General features: G+C 41.1%; 1 protein-coding gene and 1 long non-coding RNA gene across 4 annotated transcripts in view; one reads left to right on the forward strand and one right to left on the reverse strand.

Annotated features, from left to right (window-relative positions):
- Positions 1-14,563: 14,563 nt before the first annotated feature.
- LOC109146153 lies at positions 14,564-18,742 on the reverse strand. Its single transcript, XR_002047997.3, has 2 exons — positions 16,405-18,742; positions 14,564-15,720 (listed from the first exon to the last, which is right to left on the reverse strand). It is a non-coding gene; the product is annotated as an uncharacterized LOC109146153 (long non-coding RNA).
- A 211-nt stretch (positions 18,743-18,953) lies between these two features.
- The window catches only part of MPPED1 (metallophosphoesterase domain containing 1), a 63,120-nt gene continuing 56,772 nt past the window's right edge, over positions 18,954-25,301 (forward strand). The window contains exon 1 of one of the 3 annotated variants that reach the window (XM_039571291.1): positions 18,954-19,028. The gene's annotated coding sequence lies outside the window, so the exon portion shown is untranslated. Of the gene's footprint in view, positions 19,029-19,427; positions 19,536-19,772; positions 19,945-25,301 lie in introns of those variants that run through there. The other 2 variants (XM_039571290.1, XM_010410268.3) reach the window with 2 other exon arrangements.

The raw sequence follows: 25,301 nt of genomic DNA on the forward strand, positions 1-25,301 counted from the left end.
GGGGAAATATCTTAAACAACATTTTTTTTAAGACAGATTATTCTTATTTTTGACCTTGATTCCAGGTATTAGGAAGAACGTGTGAATGTGAGCGCTCCCTGAGTCGTCTCCGTGGTGCAGAAGAACTTAATCTTTTACTGTGAAAATAATGATGAGTAGCTGTTTCTGAGTTCTGATTGAAACAGCTTATTGTTTATGTTTTAATGGAAAAGAAAAAGATATTTTGTCACTTCGGTCTAAAAAATAAAGGATACCTATGAGTACTACTGACTTGTTTGGAAATAATAGGAGTAATATACAGAGAAATGGAACAGCTGAAAAATTAAGCCTGTGAAGCAGATCCTTGTTTGTTTTTTTTTTTTTTTCCCCAGGAGTGAAAAAGATGATTTCACTCATTGATTTAAATAAAATGGATTTGAGTTTAATGAACAAAATTAGATTTTTTCTTTTCTTTTTTTTAAAGTAGTTCTTAAACTGCAAATTCCTGGCCAGGTTTGTCAGTTCCACTGTATCTGCAACAGCCTGGAAATTTCTCAGTTTCAGGGACTGTTCCTTTATTTCTTAGCACTTTTGAGAGTCCGTTTCTCTCTACCTAGATAAGAATGCCTTAATTATGCTTATTCTGTAGAGAGTGGTGGAATACAGGTTTCTGTGCCCACACTTGCTCTCAGTGACGCTGCTTTTAATGACCTTAAGCCATGCTACAGAGAGTAATCACTAAATTCTACCTAAAATTGTTTGGGATTTTGGATTTTTTGTCACTTTTCTGAAATAAAAAATAATGTTTCAGAGAGAAAAAAAATAATGTTGCCAGAAAAAAAAAAATCATTCAATGCACTGATTTTTCAGCACAGTCCTGAAGAATTCTCCAAGAGGTTAAAACTACTGAGTTGAATGAGCTTCTTATCTTCTCCTATTCCTTTTAAATAAACACGTACCTGAAACAAAAGAGCATCTGCCTAAAGGAAATACTAAAGAGAAATCACCTGTTTTTAAACTTGCCTTTGATTTTCAAACTTTTAGAATTTCTATATTCAAACATATCTCTGCTATCACAAAAGCTGAAACATGGCCATTTTTGAGGGAGCGGGGATATCCTGATTCCAGCAAGTGAGGGCAAGAAAGATGCTGCATGTTGTGATGGATGGCAAGGGAGCAAACCTGGGGCTCACACAGTGGGAGCGGGGTCAGTAATGTGCTCCACTGCCAGTGAGGAAGGGGCAAAATCAAGGAAGAGATAAAGGACACAGCCCAGTGTCCTGGGCAAAGCCCACCCATGGGCTGTGATGGGCAACTTAGAGCTGAAGGAGATGGCCCTGATCCACCTTTTGCTTCTCAGCTACTGATTGCTAAACCACCCTCAAACTTTGCCGGTATTTATACAAGACTTGCTGTTTTCAAGGGGGCTGGGGACCTCTGTTCAGCAGAAATTCATACATTATTTAATTTGGAAAGCATATTAAATTCTTTTTTTAGTTCACTACACTTCACTCCCCAGTGAAAGCAGCTCTGTCACTACAAGTGAGATTGCTTTGATATTTACCTGAGCTCAAAAAAATGCCATTTCTCAATCTTACTGAAGATGACAAGTAATAATTAGGAGGGGGAACACTGTCTGAGGAATAAAGGATAATAACAAAGGCAGCATTGCATCTGTTGTTAAAATACTGAAATAAAATAAGACTAGGCATGTACCATCCCATTTTCTCTTACGAAGGGTATGGATTGAAGGCTGATTAATGTCTTGTATGGCATTACCACCAGCTTTTTAAAATGAATGTTCTTGCCAGGTCAGATTTGGAAGGTGAAAGGAATATATTTATTTTTAAATTTCTGTCACAACAAAGTTAAAATAGCACAGGTATGTATGAGTGCACTTTCTAGTGACTCGCGTATCACACTCATCCAATAAGGATCCACATCTATTAAGGATCAGGGGAGGCAGCAGAGCAGAAACCAAGCACTGGCATGATGTTCCACATGCAGGGTGAGCACAGGGTTCCTCCTCTGTGGTTCTGTTCGCCCCTCATCATTTGCCACAACTGCTTTATCATAAGCTCTTCAGATGCAGAGACTGGTCCTCCCCATGAGCACAGAGTGCCGAGAGGTGGAGTTTTGCTATCAGCCTAGGCGTCTATGCCCTACTCTAATGCAAATAATAAATGAAAGGCTTATTGTGCCTTCATGCTAGAGACAGCGCCTCAAACGCAATCATGATAAATGCAAAACAATCTCTCTCATTTATCCAGGTCTTTTTTTGTTCTGCCAAAGCCACAAACAAAGCAGGAAAGAAAAAGAAGGTAAAAATAGCACATTTAGTCTTGCATTCCTAGTAGGGCTTTGATGACAACCACACGCAGTGGATTATATATACTTCATTTTCCAGCTAATAACATGAACTATTCATTCCGTTCCAACAGACTACACATTCCAAAAATATTTCATGTATGTTTAATACACTGATTATTTCCTCCATCATGCTACTAAAGGCAAATTAAATATACCTAATGATCCCTTCCAGTTCTACAATCCCTTTCATCCAAAGGTCCTAAGGCACACTACAGTTGTTGATTTGCCATGAAAAACACCCTGCCATAGAGCTGTGTTAATAAATGATTTTGGTAGCTGAATCTAATGCACATTTGGTTTCAGTATGACCCACAGTTACACTTTTAGCTTTAAGGAAAGGAAAAACATTCCTTTTCCAGTGAAAGGAAACATTCTGTTTGACCTGAAGTGTTTTATTTCTGGAGAATGTAGATTTGGAAAGAAGTGGCCAGATTCATAAGGAAAGTTCTTCAAATAAAGTTGAGGTTATTATGCGGCCTAGGGTAGTTTAAAGGTTAGGACAGTTTTGGAGAAAAAGGAAAAATATGAAAGGGGATTTTAAGATAGGTCTATTCCAAAAAATCATCTTCTCTCTAGTTAGGGCTTTTCCTGGAAAGCAGAGAATCCATAAACCTCCTGAGAACCAGGCATCAGAGGCATGAACTCACGGTTTGCCTCACGGAGACTTTAGGTACAAGACAAAGTTTAAGGGCACATCAGAGCATCGCTTAGAAATCCTTTGTGTAACAACGCAAATCTCTCAATTTCTCTCCTATTTAGATATATTTTTCCCTCTTCCAGTAGGTTGTTTACTCCCCTTTTTCATCCTCCACCTGGAACTGCTTTTTTCAGGGGAAAAAAAGCCTAGTCTATTCTATTATTCTATTCTATTCTATTCTATTCTATTCTATTCTATTCTATTCTATTCCATTCCATTCCATTCCATTCCATTCTTCATTCAGTTCCTTTTTAGTCCAAGTAAATCAAGGCATAAGATTGCATGACTCAAAACAAGTCACTAAACTCTGAGTTTTAACGTTAACATCAGTGAAAGTTGCGTGGCATCCACAATCACTTACTGGTGGAACTGAGAATCTCCCTTTGTGGTGATCTTGCTACAGCACAGATGCCTCAGCAGTTGCAGAATTAACAGGTTTAGGGGTTTTTTAATACTCTTGTTTTGGATAGTGATAAGCACAATTCACTTTGTAGATGTTCTTTTCTGTGGTTTAACATTGTGGGAAGTAATGAAACAAAATTTAGGAAAGTAATTAGGAAAATTTAAACAAATAACAAATTTAGGAAGCTGGAAATCATTGCCTAATATACAAGCAGAATGTAATAGGAATTTTGTAGACAAAGCACCCAACTTTGTAAAATCTTCTGACTAAACATCCCCTTAGTAGATTTAATTTTAGCATGTTTGCAGCATGTTTAATGACATTTTCCTCTCAGATGCTATTGCTTTGTGATTTGGGTCTCTTGAAGATTAATTTATCTTCTATGCTCTTGCTCCAGATCCATAATTAGGGTCCTTCTATTAATCTGGGCATGGTGCAAGTGCTGAGAAAGAATCAGAGCCTGCTCCACAGAGCTTACAGGGACACTGCAACTCCATCTTGTTTCCTTCTTTTACCCCAAATTTTAAGTACCTCGCTTGTTATTGCTCATATTTAGACAAACCTAGCTCTAATTCATTACATTCACAGTAAAATCCAAAACCATGAAGGTTACAGTGGGCACAGACCTCATTTTGCAGTGTCCCATTACAAGTCATGCTTTCTTAGTGGAATTACACTTTAGCTAAAGACCTAACACCATCAGATATCAAAAAGATATTTTTATGTCACTGTCATTTTATCCACTTTAGAGGAATGAACTCACATCTTCCCTGCTCCAGCACACTGAGCTCTTGCCTTTGAAAGGATTTGCATCACTGAAACTAAGCAGAGATTCTTCCAACTTCCAGACCTATTTCAACAGCTACTAGTTGTACTGCTCCCTCCATCTGTGGTTTGAATAATATCCAAATTTCAGGTCTCAAGTGAGATTTTTGGTGGTTGTTTGGGGTTTTATTTGTTTCTTTTTGTTTAGTCTTTCTTTTATGAAGTACCCAGCATTATTACCAAATTGATTCACGTTGTGAGCCGTGGAGGACCTTCACAGTGCCCAAGTTCTGAGTTTAGACATGTTATTAAAGCACCCCTATTTGTGAGCTGGCCTGCCCACCAATGACTGTATTGAATGCTTGCCACTGTCCTAAATGCAGATACAGAGGTGACCTCTGCCACCAGAGCTCTTTGTTCTTTCAAGAAGAGCAATAAAACTGAGAAAAGAAGTATCCAACTTCTCTCTCTATACACACTAATACAGAACTATTTTTTCAATTGCCTTGTGATAAGTTACAATACCTCTCAAATCCACAAACTTGTAGAACTTCTTGAAAGCAGTTTACATACATAATTGTGTATGTTCAAAGGATACATACACTTTTTTTTTAAGCCTATTTTGGCAGGTGATGATCTGAACTACAAAAGACAGGAGAAGGAAATCTCCTGCCACCTGCCATCTTATACCCATGGAAACTTGAGGGAGTGCTGGTATAAGAATGCATTACACCCAATAAAAGTAGTAGAAGGTGAGGCGACATTATCAGGAATGACAGTGAGGGGAGATAAACATGATGTGTAACAATAACACAAATTAATATCGTGTCCACAAACATTAAAAGCTTCTTTCTAGGGTTTTCACTCATGCAGTCATGTTCTCGGTGTGCACATGCAAATCTATCTCTCCCAGAGTACCCCCAAAAGTCATTAACAGCTTTTAACAAATTTGCCAGACACCAAGGGTTCCAGACTAACCAAATTTTTCAAGCATTAGTGAATTAAGTGACCAGAAACCTTACAATTAGCTCTGCTGAGGAAAAGAGAGTTATTTAGATTAGGATATTTTTAGATGTCAAGGATCCATGCGAACAACAGTGACCATGCAAGTATCCCAACTATGACAAAATTTTCAGTGAGAGACTGCTCTTCATTGAGATGCTACCGTGGACAACAAGATGTACATCTCTATAAAACACCAGCCTAGTTTTGATATTTAAGGAGTGGACTGCTTCTTTTGGACATTTAATGTCATTAATGGCAAGATTCAGAAGAATGAGAAGATTACTGCAGTGCAGCTGATAAGTGAGGCTGCAAGGCAAAACATCAAGCACCATGTTCCAGGCACATGGGTTTGGTTTTAGAGAGCAGGGAAGGAGGATGGTCCATACCAGTTTGTAGAAGCAGGGTGTTTGCTGGGTTCAAGCTGACAGATATGTCACCAGACAGGCAGTGAGTGCTGAAAGGCAACTGATGACGTTCTGCTCAGTGTGAAAAGCCAATACAACAATTTAAAGTGGAGAGGGAAAGAGAGACAGAGCTATGAGACTGACATCCAAGGACTGTGGCTTCTAGTGGCTTAGCTTGAATAAGTGAAGTTGCTGTTACAAAGCCAAAGGAGAACAGATTGTAGCATCTATGACATGAGACGCAGTATGGCAAGGACCCCTATTTTAGCAAGAGAAGAAGCCAGTCGTGTTTTGAAGAAATATTTGGCAGAGTGGGGAGGAAAAGGAGTGAGGTGTCAGACCATGCCTCTCAAGTTGTGAACCCCTTAGACTAGCTTGGCTTCAGCCTGCTTGTTATCCTCTCTCTGCATATGATACCACCTTTCACATGATTAGCAAAAGCAGCTACGTCACCTCTGCTTGAAGGGGGGGAAAGTCAAACATATGGCAGCCTTCTCAGAGACAGGAAGGCTTTTAAGGATTAATTAATCATCTAGAAATATTACCAAACCTACCTTCGCTAGGGGGTAAAAGGGCTGTTAAATATTTTAATTACATGGGATGACTGCTCTGCTGAAATGTACATATTGAGGTTTGACCAACAACCATTAAAAGTGTAGGAAATACAAAGCTGCTTAGAAAACATAAAAAGTAAGGGTTGAAAAAGATGAGACTGGAGGAATGATCTGCTTTGAGAAGGGAAATGTGTGCAGGGGAAAATGAAAAGGGCACAAGTAAAAAATGTAAAGAGCACATATTTAAATTAGATTTTCAGGGTGAAATTTCAAATAAACAGCCACTGATCTCAAACTGATTGCAGGAAAATATCAGGGAACATAGGTACAGGAATACATACAGTCACAATCTCAGTTGTGTGTGTGTACAGGAAATGGGTATATAGGAAAAGTAACAGGGAAAATACCAAAGGTGTTTGGCAGCTACCAAGTGTGGAAGGGGATGTGAAAAGAACAGCCCCAGAAGTTCAGTACTATGAAGATCACTTGCATGAAGAGCACCTCAGTCGGAAGCAACTCTTAGAGAAGTGGAGTGTCTTGAATATTGCAGTAAGATGTGGAATTAACACAAAGCAGCTCAGCTTCCAGTTGGATTTGAGTATGTGCAGCAGTGGAGAGGGATGTTCTACTGCACAGGTTGTACCAGACAGTGACACAAAACCAGCTCAGTCAGAAGGAGCAGGCTGGAGAACTGAGACCCTTGGGGTCACACAGCAGATTTGAAGTGGCCAGGGTTGAAGATAAGAAAAATGCGAAGGGTTGAGTTTCATTTGCTCTATCAACACCTGTAAGACAGGGGTAACAAAATTAATATCAAAGCAGAAAAAGAGAAAAAATTCTTCCTAAAAATCATGAAGAGCAACAAAAATTAATTTAAAAAGGTGGAGCTGAGAAGATTACAGCAATGCATGAAGTGGAAAGGGGACCGATAATTCAAGGTCAACAAGAAAAGATATCTTAGGGTCTCATTCTGACAGATAATTTATGTAGGGAAGATGGATGAGTACCTGGTGTGAGAGCAGTTTAAGCAAAGTAACAAGAGCCAAATAAACTTTTCTGTGTAGTTTCAACACCACAGGTAGGGTTACCCCACTGTATACTTCTTCTTCGTTGAAGCCATTCTTTTAAGAAACAGTGTTCTCACACCTACCTGAGTGTTGAATGTGTGGTATTTTTCTGTCAGAAGAAATACAGTTTTCAAGAGTGCAAAAGTGAGTTAGCATTCTCCCTTGTAATACTGTATAAATAAGGTTAGCTTGCCCTCCTACACACAGTACATTTAACATGCTGAAGACAAATTGACTCAATAAATTCTCCTGTCTCAGAAAACAGCGAGAACAACATGTTGATGACATCGAAACAGTAAAAGATTGTATTCTAAATGTTCCAACATCTTTGACACATTATTTCCGAGGTTCTAACATCAGTGGCATGAGATTCCTATTTTCCAACCTTAATAGTATAATCTTTCATGCCTTTTCTTGGCACCATGAACAAAAAAGTTCCTACTGTGGAATTTTTCTTTGTGCTTGTCCCTATTCCTTAACTTTAGAGTGAAAGGATCCACATCTCCCTGTGCCAAAGTTTTTTTTTCTCCCTACTGTCCATTTGCAAAAAACAAGATGACGGACTGGATCCATGCAGTGGATGAAAGTGAGAAACTAGTTCCTAAAGTGTCATAACTATCCTAGCAAGTAACATGTGTGTTATAACACCTCTTGCCTGCTGGCTCACAACTTTGGCCACTGCAGGTTGTTCCAGTTGGAGGAGAAACCAGTTGGTCAGCTGTTTTTCTGATGCCACCCTGTTGGCCTGAGCAGAAGAGGACTCAAAGAAGACTCTTTCTATCTTTGATTCTGGACAAATAACTTTGTTTGGATTGAAATCTCCATCACTTTTACTGCAGCGTTTCATGAAGAAGCTTTACAGCTTCCTATGGCTTACTAGAATTATAAGGGAGGCACTGGGATCCATTCAAGGCAATTCACAGCTGTATCTGTTAACCTCAATTATCACTGCAGCTTAGGATAGCAGGTTTAAACCTATATGTCACCTTCAAAAGGAAATAAAAGTAGAAGAGTCTTTCTAGAGGACTCAATACAAATTGCATAATTTTAAGCAGCTGTATCCTATCTATTAGGGTGTTTTCATATGCTACTCCAAATTGTAGCTCAGTGCCCCTGTCTTTGGAGTTTCCCACTCACTGCTCAGATTTCTTTCAGGCTGCTTGCAGAGATACAAGAGACTCCTGAGCAGTGTCAGGTGTATGAGTAGAAATTTCTGGCTGAGGCACCCCACACATTGTAGCCTAAGGGGGGGGGGGGGGGGGGCGTGGCGAGGGCTTCCTATTGAAATGGCCTTTGCTATTTTGAAGTTGACAAATATTCTCTCAAATTTGAGGAGGAGAAAAGGAGAGGGAAACAATCTTATCCCTGGAAATGCTCTCAGTTGGACATGACAATTTATTTCCAGGGCTGAACCCCAAATTATCTTCAATGACACTGCTTGCATTTGCATCAGATCTATGTAGGGCCCTATCCAACGTTTAGCCAGTTTAAGTTTTCCAATCAGATTTGGCTCAAAAGCAAGATTCACAGTTCAATGGAAATTTGAGGGGGCTTTTCAGACTTGATTCCAGTCCAAATCAAATCTAAGTGAGATATTTTCAGGAATTCTTCTGAACTGGAAGTTCCCCAAACCATTCAGCTGCTCAGTGATTATCACAGATAAAATGAGCATTGACTTCACAAAGCAGTGATAGGGACTCAAACTTCCAGTTCCAAGTAGTTCCATCTGTGATGTGTTCTGTGGGGAGGACATAATCATCTCCAAAGTTTGCCAGAAACTTAGGAACTATCTTAGATCCAGTGAAACCAAACATGGCTTAAGATGCTTTTAACAAATCCCCTTTGTCTGAGGAATGACACTTGCTACTGAAAAAGAGTAATCTCTGGCACACCCCTGCAGTCCTGATCTCCCCAGCTGAGAAACTCCAAGCTTCCTTTGAATCTCTCCATGAAAATGAAGGGCTCATGTGCTCTGGGTGTTGTCTCGGCACAGCACCCACACCCAAGGGCAGGGAAGTACTCCTGGCTCACACACTAGGAACATCACTAGTAGATAGTCCTGCTTATCACAGGTTGTCTTTAAATAGGCAAGCATAGGACACTTTGGATTTTCTCCCTTTGGAATGACCTAAATAATTGTTGCTCCACAAGAACTCCATGTAGAAGATTTCCCAAAGTCTTCAGCCTCCAAGCAAGAGTGAGAAGCACTAGCCTAAACTCCCACATGTTCAAAAGGAAAACAAAATGCTAATTTCTGCCTCTTGTTGATAAGAAAGCCAGCAGAACTTCCAGCATCCACTCTGAATTCCTCCACTATCTTATCAGAAATTGTTGCACGAAGATGGTAGGTATTTAATAGATTTTCTATAGTCTCACAATCTACACAAACATTTTGATTCAAAACTTCTTCCCTGACCTGGGAATTACCCACCCCAAAGTTTCAAATCTAGGTAATCCTCTTTGCTACAGTGTGCTCCACTTTGTACCTGTGAGGAAGCAACCTGGGCAGGGCTATTCCCTAGAGGAAGGTGAGCCAAGGGGAATGCTGGGGCCACCAAGGCAGGTGCCTCACTGGCCAGGCTCCAGCCCACAGTACTCCAGGATATCTGGAGGTACAAATCCAGAGATGGTAGCCAGGTCCAACAAAGAACTCAGATCTTAAGGCAAGACTGTGATGATGAGGCAGGTTCAGGTCAAGCTGGGAAATCAGAACATGGGTTCAAATCTGGCTGCACAGCATAGCTCTGACCCCCAGCCTCTCCAACAAAGCTCAGAAAGAAAAGGAAAGGCTGGGCCTGAGCTTAAAGGGAGCTCCTGGGCTCTCAAGGAATGTGGGTAGAGAGCTCAGGTGGGGCTGGTCAGGGACATTAAGACAGTGTAATCAGGGCCCTGATAATGCCTTCCCAGGTGATCTTTATGTAATTTTGGGAACTGCAAAATTCCCAAGCAAATAATAAATGCTAGTCCTTATTAAAAATATCAGAAAGATCTGCTTAGCAAAATCCTGCTCAAGAGAGGCTTTTCCTATGTCTCAACAGTTCCTAGCAACTTCTGCATCCATTTGTAGCTCATACAAAGGAAATCATAGCACTTTACAACAGCTCAAATAGCCAGCAGTTTTTAAATGATGACATTACACTACATCCTTCTTTTACAGTAGATCTAGAGCCAGCTAATAAAGCTTACAATCTACTGCTTTCTTCCCATCTTTTATACAGAACTTGATGGTAAACTCCAAGCTGTTCCACTGTGAATGGAGTTTTCACTCAGGTGAAAAAACCTCAGGAGTTTTCACTCACACTGGGACAGATTATATTCCAGGAAGGCTGTTGCAAATAGCACAGTACTCTGGTAGCAGATTCTCTCTGTGGGAATAATTCAGTTTCTTGGGAATCCCTGGAGCAACTGTTCCACTAGATTTGCACTTCTGAAAAAATACAGGAGAGGAGGAAAAAATCACCTCTCCCCAAACGTGCTCATTCCCCCGAACAATCAGTTTTTTGCTCCTTGCTTGTTCAGACTGGCATTTGCAATCAATCCCACAATGAAGTTACTTGGACAAGACATCAATAGCAGTCAACGTTAAGCCCGAATCCATGCGTTTGGGCTACTACAAATCCATAGCACCAGTTATTCCAGTCTGTGGCAGAGCTTAGTTGCCCCTCTGGTTTGGAACCTGAAGAGCCACTGCTGGTCCATTCCCATCAAAAGCCTCTTTCCTACAAGTAGCTGTGAATATACTCTACAGTTTTAACCACTTGCAGAACACAAGGTAATTTTACTAGTGAGAGTTTAGCCTTTGACTCTTAATAAACTGTCATCCTCTTAAGTAATTTTAATTCCTATATCAATATCCAGTCCATAAACAGTAGCATCAGTGTCTAATTGAAAATGAGGTTTGTAGCCCTGGTCAGTTAACAGAGAAAAAGTCAAAAGAACCATTTCATCTCTGAATAGTAAATCACACAATGACCATTGAAATAACAGCATTTTCCTTCCCCTTTTTTGCAGATGTTATGTAATATTGCAAAATAGGGGAATAAACCTTTTCTGGTAGGATTAAAGTCCCTCAAAACTGCACATCTGGAAGTCTCTGGGGAGCTCTCTGGTGTCCAAAGATCTTAGGAGTAGAATTTCCCTCCCCACTTTTATATGTGCCAGACCTAAATTCATTCTTTTAATACAATCCCCATTGCTTTGGGTGCAGTTTCAGGACAGCAGCTTTGGGCTGATCCCAACCTATTTGTAAATATATCTAATTTTGTTCAAAGATACTAACATGTGCCCAGGGTGTTATTTAGGTGCAGTGAGTAAGCCAGGAGTAATCCTGGACCAAAGCCTCCTTTAGCAGTGCCTCAAATGTAGCTGCCCACTATGACAATCAAAGGCCACTACATGGAAATGCTGCAAAATTCCCAAGCATTTTCTCTCATTTTTAGGGCCAATTTCTATTGCCAATCTTCACTTAATATTCAGTCTGAAAATCAGATTAAATTTTTACAGAGCCTTGGGAATCATCTATTCATGGAAACTCAGAGCAAGACTTTTAAAGCATTCAAGGTAGTTTCTACGCAGAAACCAAATCTGCCATGGTTTTTTTCTAACAAGAATTATGGTTGACACACAAGAACAGCTGAAGGCTCAGTTGTGCCCTTCTGATATGTTTTTTCCATGTCCTTTGTGGTCTCTTCATTCTTTGTTTGATGGTAAAAACAGATGAGGTAGGTGTTTGATGTGCTGTTTCTCCCTCTGAGGGCCTGGAGCTGGCTTGGAACACTGCAGCCTTGATCTTTTCTGAATCAAGAAGAAAATCATGACACTCAACCAAAAGGTCTTTTGGGCCATTTTGCAACTGCCTGTTTAAAGCAACAGTACCATATCAGAACAAGTCTAACAGAAACCTCCAATTCCATCTCTCTAGTGTTTCCCCTTATACAACTATGCTTTTTCTCCAGTGGGCTTGCATTTTTCTGTTTTACATGGCTCCTTTTTTTTCCTTGTTGCTGTTCACTACACTTTAGCCACATTAGCAAACATGTAAAAAATCACCCCAGCTCCAGATCTACAAAAAATGTAATGCATAACATCCTGCTTTAAACTTTGTCTAAAAGATGATTTCAGCCAAAGTTTTCCTCCTCTGGAAAATTATCATCATACTGAACTGCTTTTGGCATTGTAGGACAATTTGTTCAGAGTTGTAAATTACTTACTCTACAGGACTTACATATTTACTTACAGTATGTACTGAACAGTTCCTCAGAGACTTTGGCACAGGCTAGATTTATAAGGTACCACCTGTCAGCTAACAGTCACCATTAGTCACCCAAATTGCACAAGCAGACAGACTCACTTACTCTGTTTAGCCAGGCTGGCCTAAGGATTGTCATGTTGGAAGCTGTGTCTACTTTGGCCAAATATAGGCTGAAGAGGGTCCTGGCTTTTCCCTTTTGAGTATGGTGCCCCTTGTTTCTGGCTAGTTGTGTAACAGTCTTTATTTTCTTCTGTCAGCATTTAGTCAAACTATTCCTTTGCATTGCTGTAAATTTGCTTTGTCTTGTAAGCCAACTGTGTTACTTTTAAGGATGGCTTGAAGGATGAGACAGGCTCTCCTGCCAGCCTCAGAGCTGTGCTAACAGAGCTCATGGCAGGCAGTTCTCAGCCTCCTTAGGAGTGCTTGCTTCCCATCCTAGAACACTGCTGTGAGAAATGAGAGGTTTATGGGGAAATTCCATTGCTTTTCTATGAGCCAGTAACTCCTTCACAGGCCTTGGTCCAGGGAAACATATATATATATATAAATCTCCTGATAATTTATCTGTTTCAGTGGTATCTGTGCATTCTATAGATTTGCACAGTGCTCTGCAAGTGAGGTGAGGACTCTGGTTTTTCCCTCTTCCTGACTCCTGGCTGTTGTCTAGCCACTACATCTTTAAAACAAAGGCTCAAGACTTCCTCAAAGCTCAGGAGAATGCCATGTCCTTCTGGTGGACAAGGCGTGCAGGTCACAGGTACCTTGTGACCCTCATCCTTTCTGTTCTTTATCCAGCCATCACCTACCAGGGAGAGAGCAGATCATTTGTAGGAGAAGCTAATTATTCCCTTTATGCTTAAACCAAAGGTGCAACAGAATAGGAAACACTGGAGGCCTTTCCCCAGGCTGTAAGAGAGTGGTTCCTCAGACGCTGGACTCATCGTCTCACCGAAGGTCAATGAAGTGCAGTTGCTGGAGTGCCAGGAAAGGAAAGGAAGACTCTACTCATGTTTCTCTCTAAATGGTAGATATACACTTCCTTTACCTCTGAATTTCCTTGTCATGATGGGTTTATTTGACTGAATTGTGTGCTTCTCTGATTTAATTGTTATGTTATTAGGGTGAGTAAAATAAAGCTGCAGCTTTTCTTTTGCTGTATTAGTGCAGTTTAATTACATTTGGGAAAGGCAAAAAGGAGAGTGGGAGCTTGCCAACATTAATGCTGTCTGTCATTCACAGCCCATTGATGACAAGGAGTTGAAAGCTTGGCAGTTACTCTGGTAATCAGCAACCTGGCTGATGACGAATGGAAAAGATTATGTGAAATTTCCTGAAAGGGGGGAAAAAAAAAGAGTTCTCCAAAGAAATAAAATACAAAATGAGAACAAAGGGCAAAAACCCCAAACCCCAACTTCTAAATCCAACACTAAATCCTTTCCATAATGTTTACATGAAAGACGCTACATGAAACAGATATAATAAATGAAAGTTTTCCAGTAGTAAACTGTGTTTAATGCCTATAAAAGGAATATGTTCCTAAAATAGGAGCACAAATATGTCCACTTAATTGTTGAAATGGACTTTTTCCCCTGAGCTGAAGAATACATATCACTGATAAAAACCAACCAACTAAACAAAAAGCCTTTTATTGCTATAAATGGCCTCTCAGTAATATTTATTAATTTATAACACTGAAAGGCAGCTCATGTCTTAGAGCTGTTCCAAATATATAATTTTACAGATTTCAAAATACAAATACTTTGTTTTCTTTTTTATTCTCTCTACTTAATTTTCTATTTTTAATACAGGAGGGGGCAGATATTTCATCTTGCTCTTAGGAAAATAAGCAACTGCTATTCAGGTTCTAGAGTTATTTGTAGTATCTCAGCCTCTGACACATAGTAGACTTCAAGAAAAATTCATGTTAAATGAAACTTAGAATTACATCAGTGTTTAAGGAGAAATTCTACATTCTACCTGGATTTGCTGTGATCTGTAAAACGCATAATTTGTGACATTTCTCATTTGTCTTAATTAAAAGCTGAATATCATTCTGAAGCTATTTTTTGGCAGCTTTGGGAAGAAACAACGATGGCTTTTTTGAGGTTTTGTCCTGTCGTTTTTCTGTAGCTGCTGGATATACCTACTCAGTTTCACAAGTCACAGAATTGTGTTTTGGTATTCAAGACTTCAGCTTTTCATTTTGTTCACAGTGGGCAAATGAAAAGGTCCTAAGGTATCTATAGTATTATTAGACCATATTTTTAAGAACAAGAAAAACCCATACACTTGGACAATGTACAATTGTTTGCTGGGCATGCAAGCAATTGTGAGACTTTTGTCCCTTCTATTTTGCCAAACACAGCATAAGACAAGAAAGAAACAAATGGCTTTTAATCACGACATTAAGCAACCCAGGCAATTTAAAGTTTACCAGCAGGCAATGTTGACTGTGCGGGGCTGTGAATAGGGAATTTCTCTTTCACACTGCTGAACAGATACATCACTATGTGGCTCCAGGCTTTTTCCCCACAGGCAGAGTACCACGGCCCCGTATTTTATGAGGAGTTGCAGGGAACACCTAACCACAGCTGAAAGGGGATCACTAAGGTTTACTGGAAAACTACACGAGGCTGATTTGATTGGTAAGTTTAGTGTTAAGAACTAGCTGTGTATTTATTACATTAAAAATATCACACAGGTTAGAGACCTCCTTCCCACTAAAGAAATGACGATGGGATATTAGTCACTCATCAGACCTATTTTCAAATTTTCTGTGGTAAAGATGTAAAATTTAGCAAAGAAACCTGTAAACTTTTAATTTTTTTTGTGTGTGTGTATATGTTAGCAGTGTGAAGTTCCACTGCCTGAGGAACAGGTCTTTCCATCCTGGACAAAATATCATTCTCTCCATGTGATAACCATGCCCAGGCACAACCTCATATTTCTCTGTATTTGTCCAGGTTTCATGGACATAAAGACATGCCTCAGAGCTCAGGTACACCACATATCCTCATGTCCTGGCAAAGACCACCCAGATTGTGTAGATCAGCTGTTCCTTGCACACGTGCATTCCATCTGATCCCTCAGGAAAGCACTGTTGGAGCGTGAGTCAGACCGGCTTGCGAAGTGCAGACTGGAGTGCACAGGCACAGACGAGCTCGGCAGGGCATGTGCAGGAAGTCTGACATGTCACAGAAGCACAGGGGATGGGGAATGGAGAACCTAAGAGAGGATGGATGGCACATTTCAGAGCTATAGGCTGTCACTCAGCAGTGGTCTACTGCTCCTCTTCAGCTGTGACACTGTGCTGACAGAATTCTGCACTAACTCTTGTCTGTAAAAATCAAACGGCCCAAGAAACACCAAAAAGTCCTAAAGTAGGCTGGATTTGTTCGTTTAACGGATGGTTTTGAAGCACAGGTTTAATTTAAACTATGCATAAATAATTGCCAACCACCAAGAAGCCAAGTCAAGTACAAAAATTCATCTGAAATGATGCACTGTTATACAGGATTATATTTATTATCCATTTCTCCCTTCCCCAGTGATTGTCTGAACTTCATTTGCCCAACTGCCTTTCACTTTAGATAAGGGGATCATTCTCTCTCCTACCAGCTGAAATAAATTTTTGTCTGTTGCTACCTAAGTGCTCAAATAGAGCATTTTCTGTCTTCAAAACTAATCATTCAAAAATGAGATATATAAGCCCTTCCACCTCAAAGTAACAATCTCTTTGTACCATCAAGGGTAACTATTTAGGGGTCCCTTGTTTCATTATGCTATTAATTTGATCAGAATCCCTACAAATACTGTCCTTGCTGGACAACATTATTCAATAATATCTTCCCCAAAGACTAATTATTTAAAAAAAAATCAAGTAACATTTTGTTGAAATTTTGTCTCCACCTCTTAAATTGACACTCGATACTGCAGCTAACTTGAGCTTTCCCCTTGCTGTGGTGCACTGGCAGGAGTCAAGACAATCAATCAAAGAGATGTTTGCTGCTTCTGAGCTTTGGAAGGTGACGCCACCGGCCTGACTGAAGGTCCTGGCTAAGCAGATGGAACAGGATGCAACTGATGCAGGAAAGCAATTTTTGAGAGCTGCAGTTTCTTCTGCAGGCATGGTGAATATCTTTTTTGTTTCAATCCATTTGAGCAGTTCAGTTAGGAACTATTAAAGCTGAAAAATCAACATTAGAGAAGAAAAAGTAAGATTGACTATTTTCCTCTGTCAATCTACAGCTAAACTCAAGTGTGAGAGGGTAAGATCTACTTTCTCTAAGATTGTCAAAGCCATGGCTACCAGAAGCTTCCAATTTAATTCCCATCTCATTATTTCAGTCATTTCATAAAATATTTTAAAATGCAAAGATACTTTTGAAACACATCAAGCATATTTAAGATAGTTTTAATGAACAATTTTAAATGACCTCAAGTGAATTTTAATTGAATGTCAGTTTTCATACAACAAGAACCTGATGCAAATCATAAACTAAAAATGTCAAGTACTATTCACCCTTTTGTAACAATAGAGGGTGAGAAATTAATTTTTTTGAATAAAATATTTTAAACCAAAGCCAGATGTATTTAATGTGTATAGATATGATGTTAACTCTATAGATACAATGCTAACCTTCAGCTGAAAAATCAAAATAGCCAGATCTGCTAATACTGATTTATGTGACTTATGTTTACATGCTCACCAAAAAAGAAAAATCCATTTCTCTTACAAAAGATAACTAAAATTTAAAAAGTGAAAAGAAGATCTAAGGTACCAAAATCAAATCTTTCTGCTTGTTCTTTTAAAGAATAGTTAAACTTAAGGATTTGCATCCAGCCATCCTTGCTGCACCTGGAACATTTAATCAACAATTTTTAATATTAAAGACAAAAATAAATAAGAACAATGCTTAGCACATTTGCTTCTTTTTTTTTTTTTCTGTAGGAATTTATTACTCATATTTCCCATGGGGAAACCACACAGCCTCAAGATTTCCAAAAAAAGGTGCCTGTAATTACTTTTCTAAGCTTGTATTCATGCATCTGAATAAGTGAATTGATTGTGAATATGTTCTTCAGCTTCTAATAGGTCCTAACCATTAGGCCGATCAAAAATTTTTCAAGCACATTTATATTGTTGCAAAACCGCTGACATGTCAAAATGCAAACTTTCAAGATAAATACATATGTTTTGCCAGCAATGGAAGCTGTGGGGGAAGGTTTTCAGGTCCAGTTTTGGGGTTCTGAGCCTATGCCCAGAACACGGGAACTTCTCGGGGGGCAGCCGAGGGGTCCCCCCGCCCCGGGCAGAGCCCATGTGCGAGTTTGGCTTCTGCTCAGTCATACAGAACCGTGTGTGGGGGTAGATGGTTTCCTTTATTTCCTCCAGAGCATTTCCCAGGTCTGTCTGTTTCATCCTGACATAGAAGAAATGTGCAAGGTACAATTTTCTTGTCCAGAACGGGTATTTTCCAGCTCGGGATTTTCAGACGGCTGTTTGACCAGCAGTAAGTCACCATGTGTACTAAACCCAGATGTAATTCCACTAACTGTTGCTGGATATCCAGCACGCTTTCTTGCCTAGCGGGCGATACAGGAACATGTGAACAGGAACTAAATTTATTCTTGTAAGGATTTGAATATTTTTCATTTGAGAATCGCTCTGCAGTTGTGCAGTAAAGCCCTTTACATGTAATTTGCCTCTCTTCAATGCATGCATTTAACTCTCCTGCTCTCTACTCATAATATCATAGGAGTGTAATATTATATATTTATGATTCGACGATGGCCTGATTTTGAAGCAGAGGGAAGCTGTGCGTGCTCGGTGCCTCTGAGAAATACACCAGGCGCTGTCAGGGAAGGGACCTTCCCTTGGCCACCTCCGTGTCCCCTTGTGCCCCGCCAGGACCGGACCTCCGGAGTCCCCCACGACGCCCCCGTGCCCTTCTCGCTCACCACCACCTGCGCTGCCGAAGGGACGGGCGGCTGCTCCCTTAGCCCCGGGGAGATGGCCGGAGAAACCCCCCGGAGTCCCGCAGCGAAACTTCCCCCTGACCGCTGCGGGAAGGATGGGGGACGACCGGGACCCCCCCGCGAAAAGCCGGCGCGGAGTTCCTGCCTCCCGAGTGCACACACAGGCTACCCAAGGATGCTGCCTCAGCTGTCCCCCGGGCCACGCAGCCCCTCGGCGGGGCCGGAGGACGCAGCCTCCCCTCCCGCCGGAGGCGGCCCCGCGCCGCCCCCGCTGACCCGCGCCCGCGGCGGGAGGGGACAGCCCGCGCTCCGCCGCAGCGCAGCCCGGCCGCGGGCACGGAGCACCGGGGCCATGCAGCGCCGCGGCCCCGGCGCATCACCGCTCCGGCCGGGCGGGGAGGAGGCAGGGCCGGCAGTGGGGGATTCCTGGCCCCCCAAAGGAGGTGGGGGAGGCGGGGGAGGGGAGGCGGGGGGGAGGGGAGGCTGAGCTCCCGGAGAAGGAGACGATCGCTCGCACAAAATCCTGCGTCCTCAAAGCAGCCCCGGCGGGCAGGGTATGTATTTGGGGGGGAGCCCCCGCCCCGCTGCCCCGAAAGGATGGGGTCGGGGCTGGGTTCCGGGAGGCTGCCCCGGGCGGGAGGATCGCGCGCAGGGCCCGTTCCCGGTGCGGGATCGGTGGAAGGCGGTGAGGTTCGACCGCCTCCCCCGGCTGGGGACCGAGGAGACGGGGGGGATGGGTCCGCCTGTGTTGCCGTGCGAGGGTCTGAAACCCCCCCAGGCGCACCCCCCACCTACCCACCCCCAAGCGCGTCAGGGCTTTGCTTCTCCCAACCAAGCTTCCCCTTGGCTTCTTAAAAAAAATGAAAATATAAATATATATATAATATCAATGCCCCAAAGCTAGAGAGAGTGAGGCGGGCGGGGGGGCCGAGGGGGGGGAAGGGCTTTTCTGAGGATCGGGAGAGAGGCGGAGGGAGAGGCGCTGGGAGCCTCGCAGCATCCCGTGCCCCGGCCCCGCGGCGCTGCTGCCGCCGGGCGTGCGGAGCGGAGTGCGGAGCAAGGTAAGGGCTGGCACCGCGCTCCGGGGACCCTGCCTGCCCCTCGGGGGCTGCTCTCCCTGGCCGTGTGAGCTCTTGCTGGCGAGGGCAGGGCGGCCGCTGCCCCGCCGTGCCCCGCCGCCGCCCAGCCGCGAAGTTACTTTGTTCGCAGAGTTGCCGCGGAGGCCGGGCTGGGACCCCCGGGCGCCCCGGCCGCTTGTCCCTTGCATCCCCCCCCCCGCCGTGCTCAGTGTCACCAGCCAACACCGCGAAGGAAGCCCCCGTGGAAAAGCCGTGCGCGCCTTCCCCGATAGTTTCCCCTCGCATAGCCGGGGGAAGGGGTGATGGAAGAGGAAGAACTTCCCTTTGTCGTAGGAGAGGATTGAGTGACCTCCAAAGTTTTGTTCCGGGAGGAAACCGCTCGATAAGTTTGGTAGGATTCATGCCGATTTGCATGTAATTTATTGCGCTGTTATTTGGTATCCAGCACGCTCAAAGCAGTAGAGCAGACAAAAAAAAAAAAGATTGGAGACGTTTAGGTAGAGATTTCAGTTCTTTTCATTGCTGTCTTAGGGCCAACGTTTTAAATCTCGAAATTTCAGATGGGTAGTGTGGAATACTAAATAACAATAAATAATAAATGGGTATACTTGTCCGTGGGTAACACAGAGGGTACGGATGGGAAACGTGAAGAGACTGGGCCGATTTTAAACGTTCTATTCTCTTTGGCGGAAGATCAATCAGTAGTTGAAGATTCCTGCTTGCGCAGTCTGTACCTTGACAATATTATCATTAAGAGATCTGCAGATAATGTATGGTATTGATAGCCATTTCAACTTCAGTTAAATGAATTTTTTTGGTTTATTTAGAGTAGTGTAAAGGAGCTTCGGATATTTTGGATAAGCTGATAACTAAGCATGATTATTAAACTTTGTGATTGGCTCGTGATGAAGTGAAGTCTCAGTTTTTTTAAGGTAGATATTTAAAACACAAGGCTGCATTTTAAAAGTGTATATCTGAAATTTGACTTCCAAAAAATCACGCATCTTTTGAGAAGACCAGTTAGGGAGTCATTGTAAAATGGCAATCTGTGTTGCACCTATTCGTAATAAACAGTAAACAGTTTTGTGATGCCAGACACTGTAAATTATCTGGTAGTGTACTACAAAAATGGGGGGGGGGGGGGGGGACGACGACTGATTTCTATTTGTATGTGGATTTCTTTGAAACTGTTAAATGTAATAGTTATCCCATGTATGGTACATATGTGAACTGATTAATATTAGTTACTACCCATGAAATTTCAATGGTATGTTTAAACAGTTAGCTTGGCTCTTGTGGTTTGTTTCATTGTGTCAAGCTATCCGAGACACAACAATCTTTAACATTTCTTGCTTGTACATTATCCCCTCTATCTCCTTTCTTCTCTTCCTGCTCTCCTGTGGTGTAATTCAAAGAAGAGTAACTGCAGAGAATACCTGTATATGTTCGAGTGAAGTAAAATGCCCGTTTTAAAGATACATGAGTGTTCTTGGTGGACAAGAGCCATCCCCTCACACCCCGTATGAAAACCTTCCAGGCAGCTATTAGTAAGAGACTTGCTTTGGTGTTAGTTTGTGATGCCAAACAACAAACATTAGAGAATGCAAAGATAAAGCTGGTGCTCTGATCTTTGTTTAAACAGGTCATGGTTTTTATTTAATACTGCATGCTCATTATGGGAACTGTCAGCAGGAACGTAAAGCAGACTGGAGTTCTGATTTGGCATACGTTCATAGATGATTCTGACATTGACATTTCTGCTTCTTCAGTTAATGGTTCATAGAATAGAGTGTTGTTTGTGATCCTATTTGTTCAATTGAATGTACTATATGAAATCAGAAAAAAACCTCTAGACTAATGTCCTTCTCGGAACAAAACATGTTCAGATCTGCTGCCTCAGGTGCAGTCCTCCTGACCTGAAGAGTTACACAGAAGTGGACTTTTCTATTTAGTAGAACGTGTGAAAGTGTATAAAGAGATCATTGGTTTTTAAGTCAGCTAGAGTTCTGCCACTAAATTACAAGGAAGGAGACTCAAATCCCCTGAAACCAGGTAACTGCTTAGTCAATTACCCAGTCAGTTTCTTTTTTTCAGACATATGGAAACAATATCAAATAGTAATTAGAAAGTGCATTCATAATTGAGAATTTTAATGTTTTTCATCCATGAGAACAGTTTTCATCTCAGCTGGTTAATAAACATAATAAAAATAATTCAGTGCAGTCCATTTGATTCTTGCTGAATCTTGTTTTGAAGAATTCAGAGGGGATGTGCAAGGTAAACTGAAGGAAGAGCCTTTCCACATGTTCAGTTACATGAAGGAATATTAGAATACTGCAATGTACAGTATGAACTTTCAAAATAAGACTCAGTGTAGCACTGGAAGCAAAGTGGTCTCTAATTGTTATTTCTAACTTTAAAGAAATGCTTCATTTTAAATCCTGGATATTCTAGGTTATGTTTCAAAATATAAGCAAAGTTGGTAATGTAAGAGAGTTCTTTAAGGTCTTTGGATAGTTATCCTTTAACTTCCTCTTAGAAAATCATCTTTTCAGTCTGTGTTATTACAAATAAAATAGCATGAGAATGTGATGCTCGGGCAAGGTTGCAGAGTGACAGTCCCTGATAAGATCTATTGCAAAAAGTGGCAGAGCTGTTACAGTACTGGCTGGTCCCCTGCTTCTGCAGTAACACCTCTGGAGGTAAAGCAGTTCATTCCTGGAGACTGCTCACTGCTTGACCTCGTTGTTGAAACTGTCAACAAGTGTGACAGTTTTGCCGTGATTTGACAAGGCAGTGGAAATTGTATTAGGATTAACAATTAGCCATCATGGTATACATGTGGTAACTTGCAGTCATAACTGATTTGGGAGTCATTACAGTAAGCTAAACAGAAAATGCTTAGCATCTTAGCATCTTCCATTCAGTCACTATTTAAAATGCTATGATTTACTGTGGGAGTAAAGATTGAGTTCACAATATCATTTAAATATGCTGTATGCTGTGTCAGACTAATATTAGTGTAGTAAGGATTCATCTTTACTCAGACTGAGAGGTGTAATGCAGATACACATTTCAACTGCAAGTATTAGCCCTCACTTGTTACATGTGTAATTTGTACATTTCTGCTAAAACCAAGATTGTTGTATTTAGTTATTTAGTGTATATCACTTTTCTTTACAAGCTCACTTTTTATGTGGCGTGTCCTCTTCACCTTTTAAATTGAATTCCTCTGCCATGCAGTCAGCCCAGCTTCCCTTATGACATCGAGGGTCTTGTCATTGAACCAAAGATTGAAGCCATCAGAGCAGCTGCACAAGTAGCATATGAAGAAGGCTGATGGTGACTGATATTTTTGATTGTTTTTTACATACTTTCCTAATTGGCTGTTTTGCACAAGCCTCCTTTTTTGCCTGCTCTCGGAATCGCATCACTTCACTTAACGTGCTGTGTAACTCCAGCACCCTGCACGCCACTTTATTCCTTATCACCTTTTCCCTCCTCTCACTGACTCTTATCATATCCCATCTTCTTTCCACTTTTGTCTTTTGTGATGCTAATCTTGCGTTATTTTTTCCTTCTCCGTAAAAGAAAATGGAAGGAACACAGTGTGCTGCCATTGCACCGATCATTCCTGTGCTACATTGTTTTCCTCCCATATCCTTTGTTGAGTTTCTGCAGAATGTAATCTGGGGCAGAGGCTGTTTTACTGTAGGGATGTACAGTGTTCAGCATCATTTGTTGCTGGATTTCACCTGGTCTGTGGACACTCATAATATATAGCAATGAAAGGATTATTTTGGCTTAGTGGGACAGCCTTTCTTCTGGTTCTTTGGTAGAAAAGCAAAACATTTCTACTTGGAAGTTTTCTATACTGTATTGCTGTTCTGAGTTTTGTCCCTCAACACTTTGTCCCTAATATGAGTAGATTTTGGTAAAAGTTCAAGACACCTTGCCTGATGTAGTGGGGATGGGGTAGATTAAAGATTACGGACAGAGGTTAACCATCTTGTACCTTCAACAAGAATGACAATAAAATGTCGATGTCAACATCAAAAAAGTGTTCAGATTTCACCACGTTGATCAAATAAAACAGAAGGGAGAAGAAAATAAAAAAAATGTATGATGAGTTCATTTCAGGACTTGGTTATTTTCCTCCCAAATATTTTTACGTTTTGATCGCCGTTTACTTTCCATCCCTAAACTGTGTAGTTTTATTTTAGCATTTTTTTATGTCACATGAAAATCTTTTCACCAGTGCAAATAAAATTTTTCAAGGGAGTTTTTCAAGCAGCCGGTGAATCAGCTGATGGACAGTGCACAGATCTCGGAGCCACAGTTCAGGGGCAGCCTTTCTTTATCTCGTAGGGGGGCCCTTTGTGGACATGACTTCAGGGTAGGAGGAGTGACTGTTGACTGTTTTTTCCTTACATCAGTCCTGGAGGCAATACCTGGAAAAATAAAGGTAACAAACCCAGTGAGTCCCTCTGTGGACATGAATCAGAGGACATGAAGGGTTTCAATGGGATAGATGCAGCTAAATGAGGGAAAAGTGGAAACAGCAAAAGTAATACGACAGTGTACTTAATTTTCAAAGTTTTGTGTCTAGGACAAAATTGTAGCTGTTAAGGATTTGCTTGATTGATTTTATAATTTATCTTCAGGCCTTAGTAAAAAAAGATACACTGATCTCAGAAGTAGTATCACTATAAATATATTAACACGTGAGCTGTGTTCTACATCCCACCTTTGACATATGTGCTGGTACTTTGGCATTTCATTCATCTTGAGCTACGGGGATACATAGACCACTTCTCTTTTGTGCTGTTGTCCTCTCAAGGGTTGTTAACATCAGATTTCTTTCAGAAATCAGATGAGAATACTGGCAGTAGAAATGAATCCACAGCCGAGAGGTGCTGCTGCATGAAGAGGGAAGACCCTGTGAATTTATTCTACACAATTTGCACTGAAATCAGTTTGGATAAAGTGAGTGTCACAGGCAAGTGGCTTTCAGCCAGCAGGGCTTGTACTAGACTAGGAAATGAGGATGTGGCCAGTTGTCACACTACAGTAAAGAAAAAGAACTTTCTTCAATTAAAAATTAAACCAAACTGTGTCTTAAATATGTTTCAGTACTTACATAGTCTTCTTCTCAGTCAATAATATTTTGAGAGATTCAGGAGTTTAACCAGATGACATGCCCAAATTGCAGACTGAAATGTAGAATCAAGTCTCTACAACCCTAATTTATTCCTGTTGGAATATCCATTTTTTGTAATTTCCCCACATAACCTATATTTTTGGCTATTTTCCTTTAAAATGAATATTATCATTTGGGGACTTCTAATTTTTCCTGTATGAATATATACACATGGTTTACAGTAACATAGTAGATTATGTATTCCTGCCAGAGACTAAGGCAAATTTTTTAGAGTGAGGAATGATTTCTGTGGCTCTTAGATATTTATTTAAAATTTCCTTCCCTAGAGGTAATTACTTATATAGATTAGCTACCTCTGCAGGTGTTTTTAGATAACTAAAGGTAGTATTGAGCAAAAATAGTATCTTTTTCAGGAAAAAGATTTGGCTTTACTTAAGAAAAATGTATCCATTTAAATATTTCATTGAAATATGACAATATTTTATACATTCAGGCACTATCGTATGTAGGATTACAATAATGCATTTAGCCTGGACAAATATTTAGTCTATTTGTAAATCTTCGAGCACTCCAGTGTTTCAAATATA

Source organism: Corvus cornix, chromosome 1A (assembly GCF_000738735.6).
Source record: "Corvus cornix cornix isolate S_Up_H32 chromosome 1A, ASM73873v5, whole genome shotgun sequence".
NCBI classification, from domain to species: Eukaryota; Metazoa; Chordata; class Aves; order Passeriformes; family Corvidae; genus Corvus; species Corvus cornix.